This window comes from Coregonus lavaretus (genome assembly GCF_964263955.1).
Source record: "Coregonus lavaretus genome assembly, contig: HAP1_SCAFFOLD_2035, whole genome shotgun sequence".
Taxonomy (NCBI): domain Eukaryota; kingdom Metazoa; phylum Chordata; class Actinopteri; order Salmoniformes; family Salmonidae; genus Coregonus; species Coregonus lavaretus.
Window position 1 is genome coordinate 61652 of NW_028164186.1, and position 10982 is coordinate 72633.

Consider the following 10982-nt stretch of genomic DNA (forward strand, 5'->3'; position numbering starts at 1 on the left):
CGGAATAAGTTCAATGTTGCACAGATGCGGAGAATGACATCAGAACAAATCACATACCGACCCTTGTCACACTGGGGGGATTAGCTCAAATGGTAGAGCGCTCGCTTAGCATGCGAGAGGTAGCGGGATCGATGCCCGCATCCTCCATTTTTTGCTTATTTTTATTGAATGTATTGAATGTGATATAATTAGCTTCTGAAGTAGTCTGATCAATTCCCTTTCCTTCTGTGTTATATTAGAAACGGATGTTGCTGCAGCTGTATTCTCAAATACATTGTATTATTATTATTGTCAGCATAGCTCTATATTAATTCTAGGGGCTAATATCAAAATGATTTCTAGTTACATATTTACATTTACATCATTTAGCAGACGCTCTTATCCAGAGCGACTTACAAATTGGTGCATTCAACTTATGATAGCCAGTGGGACAACCACTATTTTTTTTATGGGGGGGTGGGGGAGGGGGGGTAGAAGGATTACTTTTATACTATTCCAGGTATTCCTTAAAGAGGTAGGGTTTCAAGTGTCTCCGGAAGGTGGCGTCGTGGGGGAGCTTGTTCCACCATTGGGGTGCCAGAACAGCGAATAGCTTTGACTGGGCTGAGCGGGAACTGTGCTTCCGTAGAGGTAGGGGGGCTAGCAGGCCAGAGGTGGATGAACGTAGTGCCCTCGTTTGGGTGTAGGGTCTGATCAGAGCCTGACGGTAAGAAGGTGCCGTTCCCCTCACAGCTCCGTAGGCAAGCACCATGGTCTTGTAGTAGATGCGAGCCTCAACTGGAAGCAAGTGGAGTGTGCGGAGGAGCGGGGTGACATGAGAGAACTTGGCAAGGTTGAACACCAGACGGGCTGCAGCGTTCTGGATAACATGCAGAGATGCGATTCGCCACCTGGTTATCAGAAGGGCAAAAGGAGAAAATTAATTGTGTGTCATCTGCGTAGCAATGATAGGATATGACAGAGCCAAGTGACTTGGTGTATAGAGAGAATAGGAGAGGGCCTAGAACTGAGCACTGGGGGACACCAGTGGTGAGAGCACGTGGTGCGGAGACAGATTCTCACCACGCCACCTGGTAGGAGCGACCTGTCAGGTAGGACGCAATCCAAGAGTGAGCAGCGCCGGAGATGCCCAACTCGGAAAGGGTGGAGAGGAGGATCTGATGGTTCACAGTATCAAAGGCAGCGGATAGGTCTAGAAGGATAAGAGCAGAGGAGAGAGAGTTAGCTTTAGCAGTGCGGAGAGCCTCCGTGACACAGAGAAGAGCAGTCTCAGTTGAATGACCAGTCTTGAAACCTGACTGGTTTGGATCAAGAAGGTCATTCTGAGAGAGATAGCAGGAGAGTTGGCTAGAGACGGCACGCTCAAGAGTTTTGGAGAGAAAAGAAAGAAGGGATACTGGTCTGTAGTTGTTGACATCGGAGGGATCGAATGTAGGTTTTTTGAGGAGGGGTGCAACTCTCGCTCTCTTGAAGACGGAAGGGACATGGCCAGGGGTCAAGGATGAGTTGATGAGCGAGGTGAGGTAAGGTAGAAGGTCTCCGGAAATGGTCTGGAGAAGAGAGGAGGGGATAGGGTCAAGTGGGCAGGTTGTTGGGCGGACGGCCGTCACAAGTCGCAAGATTTCATCAGAGAGAGAGGGGAGAACGAAGTCAAAGCATAGGGTAGGGCAGTGTGAGCAGGACCAGCGGTGTCATTTGACTTAATAAATGAGGATCAGATGTCGTCAACCTTCTATTCAAAATGGTTGACGAAGTCATCCACAGAGAGGGAGGAGGGAGGGGGAGGAGGAGGAGGATTCAGCAGGGAGGATACGGTGGCAAAGAGCTTCCTAGGGTTAGAGGCAGAGGCTTGAAATTTAGAGTGGTAGAAAGTGGCTATAGCAGCGGAAACAGAGGAAGAGAATGTAGAGAGGAGGGAGTGAAAAGATGACAGGTCTGCAGGGAGTCTAGTTTTCCTCCATTTCCATACGGAGCAGGAGGGGAGGACCGAGCCGGCCGGGAGGATAGGGGACATAGAGAGTCAAAAGATGCAGAAAGGGAGGAGAGGAGGGTTAAGGAGGCAGAATCAGGAGATCGGAGGGAGAAGGATTTAGCAGAGGGAAGAGATGATAGGATGGAAGAGGAGAGAGTAGTGGGAGAGAGAGAGCGAAGGTTGCGACGACACATTACCATCTGAGTAGGGGCAGAGTGAGTAGTGTTGGAGGAGAGCGAGAGAGAAAAGGATACAAAGTAGTGGTCGGAGACTTGGAGGGGAGTTGCAGTGAGATTAGTAGAAGAACAGCATCTAGTAAAGATGAGGTCAAGCGTATTGCCTGCCTTGTGAGTAGGGGGGGACGGTGAGAGGGTGAGGTCAAAAGAGGAAAGGAGTGGAAAGAAGGAGGCAGAGAGAAATGAGTCAAAGGCAGACGTAGGGAGGTTAAAGTCATCCAGAACTGTGAGGGGTGAACCATCCTCAGGAAAGGAATTATCAAGGCGTCAAGCTCATTGATGAACTCTCCAAGGGAACCTGGAGGGCGATAAATGACAAGGATGTTAATCTTGAATGGGCTAGTGACTGTGACAGCATGGAATTCAAATGAGGATATAGACAGATGGGTCAGGGGAAAAAGAGAGAATGTCCACTTGGGAGAGATGAGGATTCCTGTGCCACCGCCGCAATGACCAGATGCTCTCGGGGTATGCGAGAACACATGATCAGACGAGGAAAGAGCAGGACTGGAGGGTAGCATAGGCTGAGATGAACTCTGCCTTGTTGGCCGCAGAATGGCAGTTCCAGAGGCTGCCGGAGACCACGTGTGTCGTGCGCGCAGGGACCACCAGATTAGAGTGGCAGCAGCCACGCGGTGTGAAGCGTTTGTATGGCCTGTGCAGAGAGGAGAGAACAGGGATAGACAGACACATAGTTGACAGGCTGCAGAAAAGGCTACAATAATGCAAAGGAGATCAGAATGAAATTAACTAAACATCTGGGAAAGCGAGAGAGCGGGGCCTCCCTCACTTACGTTTCACTGAAACACTCAAATATAACTCTCCCAACTTCCACTTTAGAAATTATAATGTTGTAAACTACAGCGGTTCAATGTTTTCTAGGAATAGACTCTAACTTAGTTTATTCAGCTAGCTAACTTGATACAGTATTCTTCCGTGAAAACCGCCCAGGGCACCATATCCTATGACGCCATAGCTAACTAGCATGCTAGCTTCCAATAACACGGTTTAGCACCAATACTCGGTTACAACAAACTACCAATAGTGTGTTAACACACTAAACTTAGGCTATTAATCAGTGATCATCAAGGGACTCCAAGGGAAAATAGTAATATTGCTTATGAATTAGAGACATACTGTATACACAGTTACACATTCTACTTTTGTGAACATTCACTGAAAGTTCCATTAGTCATTATCTCTGAACATGAATGGAGGATTAGCTCAAATTGTAAGGCATTTGCTTAGCATGAGTGGTAGTGGGATTAATGCCTGCTTCCTTCAAATCTTTACTTTCCATCTATGACTAGGCAGTGCCAGAGATATGGAAGATGTTTTATAATTGTTGTAGTGAACACAGGAGAATTAGCTCAAATGGTAGCGCGCTTGCTTAGCATGTGAGAGATTGTGGGATTGATGCCTGCATCCTCCAAATCTTTATTTATTTTATAGTCTTTTTTTGCTCATCTTTATCAAGGGATCCAATAATTCCGGACCCCACTGTATGTGAAAACGACAGGTTTCTATGATTTGTAGTGAAAGAGATGCACACCAGATTATGTCAAAGGTGTTTCTGGATGATGTGTTTCTGGATGATGTCATCGGAATAACTTGACATCATCTGGTGTGTATCATGTGATTTTAACTATGAGCAGGCAAAGGTTAGTAAATCACATGCTACACACCAGATGATGTTAAAAGTGTTTCCAATGACATCAGAAACATAGAAACCCGCCACTTTCACATGTTGATGTTAGGGTGGTGCTGGAGAAGTTGACAAGTGGTAACCAATCAATCAATCAAAGTGATTTATAAAGCTCTTTTTACATCAGCAGATGTCACAAAGTGCTTATACAGAAACCCAGCCTAAAACCCCAAACAGCAAGCAATGCAGATGTAGAAGCACATCGCTAGGAAAAACTCCCTAGAAAGGCAGGAACCTAGGAAGAAACCTAGAGAAGAACCAGGCTCTGAGGGGTGGCCCGTCCTCTTCTGGCTGTCCTGGGTGGAGATTTTAAGAGTACATGGCCATTACGGCCAAATCGTTCTTCAAGATGTTCAAACATTCATAGATGACCAGCAGGGTCAAATAATAATCACAGTGGTTGTAGAGGGTGCAAAAAGACAGCACCTCAGGAGTAAATGTCAGTTGGCTTTTCATAGCCGAGCATTCAGAGGTCGAGACAGTTGCGGTAGGGAGGGAGAGAGAGAGAGGGAGCGGGAGAGGGTGAGAGAGGGTCGAAAACAGCAGGTCCAGGGCAAGGTAGCACATCTGGTAAAAAGGTCAGGGTTCCATAGCCACAGGCAAAACAGCAGAAACTGGATCAGCAGCACGACCAGGTGGACTGCGGACGGGGAGAGCCAGGAGACATCAGGCCAAGTAGTCCTGAGGCATGGTCCTAGAGCTCAGGTCCTCCGGAAGGGGAGAGAGAAAGAGAGAGAGATGGGAGAATTAGAGGGAGCATACTTAAGTTCACACAGGACACCAGATAAGACAGGAGAAATACACCAGATAGGACAGACTGAATAAACATTTCCCTTTAAGGACAGCTGAAGAAAGCACACGTGTTTTCTTCAGGAAAATTACCCTTACTAGTTCCTTTGTAGTTTCTGCATAGTGTGTCATAAGAACCAGATAAAGTATTAGTGAACAGTTGCTCTGAGTTTTATGGGACAAAAACCCATCAATTGGGGGGCGCCGTGAGATTTATTTGAAGATGTAGGGTTTCAGACGTTTTCGGAAGATGGGCAGGGAATCAATCTCTGTTCTAAAGTTTGGGGGAAGCTCGTTCCACCATTGGGGTGCCAGGACAGAGAAGAGCTTTGACAGGGCTGAGCGGGAGCTGAATCACTGTTCCCCTTGCTGCTCCGTAGGCAAGCACCAGGGTTTTAAAATGGATGCGAGCTTCGACTGGAAGCCAGTGGAGTGTGCGGAGGAGCGGGATTACATAGGAGAACTTGGGAAGGTGGAACACCAGGCAACTGTGGAGTTCTGCATAAATTGCAGGGGTTTGATGGCACAAGCGGGGACCCCAGCCAACAGAGAGTTGCAGTCCAGACAGGAGATTTAAAGTGCCTGGATTAGGACCTGCGCTGCTTCCTGTGTGAGGAAAGGTCGTACTCTACAGATGTTGTAGAGCATGAACCTGCAGTAGCAAGTCACTGCTTTTACGTTTGCAGAGAACGACAGGGTGTTGTCCAGGGTCACGCCAAGGTTATTTGCACTCTGGTAGGGGGACACCGTGGAGTTCAAACCGTGATGGAAGGGTCTTTGAGGTGGCAGGCCTTCCCCTTGGAGGAAGAGATTGTTGAGGTTGAGCTTGAGGTGTTGGGCCGACATCCAAGCTGAGAGGTCTGCCAGGCATGCAGAGATGCATGTAACCACCTGGGTGTCAGAAGGGGGGAAGGAGAAAACTAGTTCAGTGTCATCCGCATAGCAATGATAGGAGAGACCATGTGAGGATATGACGGAGCCAAGTGACTTGGTGTATAGAGAGAAGCGGAAAGGGCATAGAACCGAGCCCTAGGGGACGCCAGTAGTGCAAGTGGTGCAGACACAGATCCTCTCCATGTCACATGGTAAGAGCGACCTGCCAGGTAGGACACAATCGAAGAGTGTGCAAAGCCTGAGACACCCAGCCCTGAGAGGGTGGAGAGGAGGATCTGATGGTTCACGGTGTCGAAGGCCGCTACACCTCCGACATCGGCAAAACATCAGCTAACCTGTTTCAACTCTCCCCCACACACTAAAGCTAATTAATGCTGTAGCTTTGCTGGTTAATTGGCACCCTAAACAATCTTAAGGCACAATGCCCCCTTGATACAAGTTTTCATTTTCAATAGGAAAGCATTTGTGTTAATTCTAACTCCAGACTCTGTTTATCCTTAGTCCACAAACCTTTCTTTCTTTCTTTCTTTCTTTCTTTCTTTCTTTCTCTAATTTCTCTGACCGCCTCTCTCTTCATTACCCCCTGTCTCTCTTGTGGTCTCCCCTTGCCATCTCATGGGACTGACTCCCTGCTAACATAAAGGTGAAATAAAAAAAAGTGAAATGCACATAAAAACCAACAGTGTAATGTTTGAATTGGGTCTTGTGTCAGATTAACTGTTGTCCTCAACTTCATTCTGTTTTATTTTACTTCCTACCATTTTAGTAGGTCTAGATCTAACTGAATGAAGACAAACGACAGACAGACCAAAAAGATAGATCACCATTTAAGTGCTTTATTAAAAGGTAAAACAAAAATAACAGAAGTCAGAGGTGTATGTATATCTATATATTTATACATAGCAAAAATAATTGGCATGTAGCACAGTTCTCTAGCACATACAAGCACAACAAGCTAAATAGAAAGTGAATGAGAAGAATTTTCATACCAAGAATCAAAGCAGTCAATTTCACTTCTGTCCTAGAGTGGAGGAGAGAGGAGCCCTTGTTGACAGAGATATAATGGACAGCCTTCTCTCCACTGGAAATGCTTCTAAACAGACCCAATGTTTTAGCCCGGGTGCAAGTTTGATCACTCCTTGGCTTTGCCTTGCCAAGCAAAAACAGGCAACTAATATCCAAGAAAGCACCCAAAGCAACTAATAGTTGTTTAAATTAAAGGGACAAATTCTGTGGTCACTTGCCATGTATGAGATGCATGTTTTTGCTTTCCCATCAACAAGCACAGATGTACATTATGAGACTGATCTTTGAATCAGTTGTTAAATGTTTGGGAGCCTTGACCCCCAGTCTAAGGTTGTCCTCTCCTCTGTTTACAGTGGAAAGGCCTTGGACCAATCCACTGAGACCCAGTCCCTCCACCACCTCTAGGACAAGTGCCATGGCAACAAAATGATTGGCTTCCAAAGCAATTGAAGAACATTTAATGTACAAGTTCGCATGAACAGAAGTTTTCGTCAGGGATGTTTGTTTCGCAAGTGTGTGTGATTGTAGTAAAAGCAGTTATTTTATCCAGATCGGACTAAAATCCTGTGGAGAATTCAGATTTATTGTTTTTTGGATAATGACAATGAGTAAAGAAAAATCCCTTCTCACAAACCGAATACACATGAATAGTAAATTATTTCCTGTTTTGCGCACTACTGACATCCATTATTTCCGACTATCAGCTGATCTGGATGTCATTCCCCAGACAGACAGCAGGTGGACCACCAAATTCACAGGTTCTTCTGCACAACAGCTTGCATGCAGAACTATGGGACTGATCGTGTAGATAGGCCTAACACAGTTTGATCTTGAAATCAATCTAGTTTTATATAGGGTTGCAAAGGGAGGGTATATTACTGGATCATTTCGAAGTTTACCAGTAAACTACCAGAAATTTTGTAAATTTCAAGGATTTAATGTAAATTATCACAAGACATCTAGTGGCCATTTTGGATACTTCAGATTATCACAGGTGTCTAATGATCTCTGGCCCTCTGTGTGGCCTTATCACATGTCAAATATATAACAATCAAATAAGATGATTTTAATATTTAAAAAATAGAATGACAAAGCTGTAAAACATTATCCTAAATATAAACCATCAATTTAGTGAATACCATTGGTGTTTAATATAAGGGTTTCAGCATGAAATATCCTTTATATATTCTTTACACACTTTTATTTACTTTACTAGGCTATGTCAATATGTCTTTGTTGTAAATGTTTTGGCGCCAAACTGGTGGCAGTTGTGAAAAAAGTCAATAGTTGGAAGTCAATAGTTGGAAGAGTTGCAGAGTTAATTGAAAATAATGCCATTGTTGATTAGATTCTAATTTAATTAATTTTCTCTTGAATCATATGTCTATCTACTAGAAACTCATGCACAATACGGATACAGGTATACAAAATGTTTTTTGTTTTTTTAAGTTATTCAAGTATAAATTACCAAAGTTATTATAGATTGCCATATATTACCTGTTAATTACCAAAAAATACAGAAGATTCCAGTAACTTTGTTAAATTACCGGTAGCTTTGCAACCCTAGTTTTATGTAAGCTACCATTCTGATTTACTGTGTTACTGTGTCATCAAACAGGAGAACACATGAGGGAAATGTAAAGATAATTCATTTGTTGACTATAGGGCATATGCATATACAGTGGGGAAAAAAAGTAATTTTCATCATAGGTACACGTCAACTATGACAGACAAAATGAGATTTTTTTTCCCAGAAAATCACATTGTAGGATTTTTTATGAATTTATTTGCAAATTATGGTGGAAAATAAGTATTTGGTCAATAACAAAAGTTTCTCAATACTTTGTTATATACCCTTTGTTGGTAATGACACAGGTCAAACGTTTTCTGTAAGTCTTCACAAGGTTTTCACACACTGTTGCTGGTATTTTGGCCCATTCCTCCATGCAGATCTCCTCTAGAGCAGTGATGTTTTGGGGCTGTCGCTGGGCAACACAGACTTTCAACTCCCTCCAAAGATGTTCTATGGGGTTGAGATCTGGAGACTGGCTAGGCCACTCCAGGACCTTGAAATGCTTCTTACGAAGCCACTCCTTCGTTGCCCGGGCGGTGTGTTTGGGATCATTGTCATGCTGAAAGACCCAGCCACGTTTCATCTTCAATGCCCTTGCTGATGGAAGGAGGTTTTCACTCAAAATCTCACGATACATGGCCCCATTCATTCTTTCCTTTACACAGATCAGTCGTCCTGGTCCCTTTGCAGAACAACAGCCCCAAAGCATGATGTTTCCACCCCCATGCTTCACAGTAGGTATGGTGTTCTTTGGATGCAACTCAGCATTCTTTGTCCTCCAAACACGACGAGTTGAGTTTTTACCAAAAAGTTATATTTTGGTTTCATCTGACCATATGACATTCTCCCAATCCTCTTCTGGATCATACAAATGCACTCTAGCAAACTTCAGACGGGCCTGGACATGTACTGGCTTAAGCAGGGGGACACGTCTGGCACTGCAGGATTTGAGTCCCTGGCGGCGTAGTGTGTTACTGATGGTAGGCTTTGTTACTTTGGTCCCAGCTCTCTGCAGGTCATTCACTAGGTCCCCCCGTGTGGTTCTGGGATTTTTGCTCACCGTTCTTGTGATCATTTTGACCCCACGGGGTGAGATCTTGCGTGGAGCCCCAGATCGAGGGAGATTATCAGTGGTCTTGTATGTCTTCCATTTCCTAATAATTGCTCCCACTGTTGATTTCTTCAAACCAAGCTGCTTACCTATTGCAGATTCAGTCTTCCCAGCCTGGTGCAGGTCTACAATTTTGTTTCTGGTGTCCTTTGACAGCTCTTTGGTCTTGGCCATAGTGGAGTTTGGAGTGTGACTGTTTGAGGTTGTGGACAGGTGTCTTTTATACTGATAACAAGTTCAAACAGGTGCCATTAATACAGGTAACGAGTGGAGGACAGAGGAGCCTTTTAAAGAAGAAGTTACAGGTCTGTGAGAGACAGAAATCTTGCTTGTTTGTAGGTGACCAAATACTTATTTTCCACCATAATTTGCAAATAAATTCATAAAAAATCCTACAATGTGATTTTCTGGAAAAAAAATGCTCGATTTGTCTGTCATAGTTGACGTGTACCTATGATGAAAATTACAGGCCTCTCTCATCTTTTTAATTGGGAGAACTTGCACAATTGGTCGCTGACTAAATACTTTTTTCCCCCACTGTAGTTGTATTAGTTCCAACTATTTGCTTATAGTTCTATAAGTTCTAACTATATGCATACAGTTGGAACTAATATATATATATATATATATATATATATATATATATATATATATATATATATATAAATAACAAAACTGGTTCAGGATCAGACATAGCTGGACTTCTAAATGCGCTTCTTTAAAGTATGGCAAACCACAAAGCTTCTTTTTGACACATTCTGTTTTCTCTTAACAGCGAGGCACCATCATGTTCTGATAGGAGCAGGGCACATATAAAACAAAACAAAAGACACATCCCTCAAAAACAACTCTCTTTTGTTACACTGTATTAAAATGATAATTGCTTACCTGTATTTCTTAACAATACAGTAAATTATATATTTTTTATCAGTTCTTTTCTCTATATTTATTCAAAATAAATTCAGAATATTTTGACTTACTTATTTACATAAGTGCAAACGAGGTGAATATCACACATTCGTACACCGGTTGAATCACCTAAAGCTCCAGCGAGCGTCGACATCTCCCAGCACAGCTGGGCAGGCCACAGGGGGGAAAGAGACTTCATACTGAGGACCAATCCAAGAGCTCCGTGACATCAGCACTTCCTGTCCAGGTGGACAGAAGGCCTATAGTATAAGCCTATGAGCCTAGGTGAAAATTGTTGGCAATACAATGCATAGAGACGATGCATAGCAAATGATGTACAGTATGTATAGACCAGTTCAACTCCAATGTAATGTGGTGATCAAAAGCAGCAAATCAAATCAGGTAATAAGTCTATAATGACTCAATTTAGCATAATTATTTCAATCTTGTATCCAGTCCCAAAGTCTCTTTACCCTCCTGGTGTTTAAGGTGATCACTTTAAAAGCTGAGATGCGTTCTTACTCTCCAAAAAACAAAACACAGAAATAAAATCTAACCCAAAAGATAAACAAACAAAACACCTGATCTCCCCAGAGGACCTTTGGACATTAAGGATTTTACTTTACTATTTCTTACAAAATATTCAATAATCTTGCAATCCAAGACAATCTAACTAGACATTCCCTTTCTGAATAAGTTAATGTTGTACATTATTTCAATTCATATGTGAAAAAAATCACAATTAAGATTGACAAAGGTAGCCATGT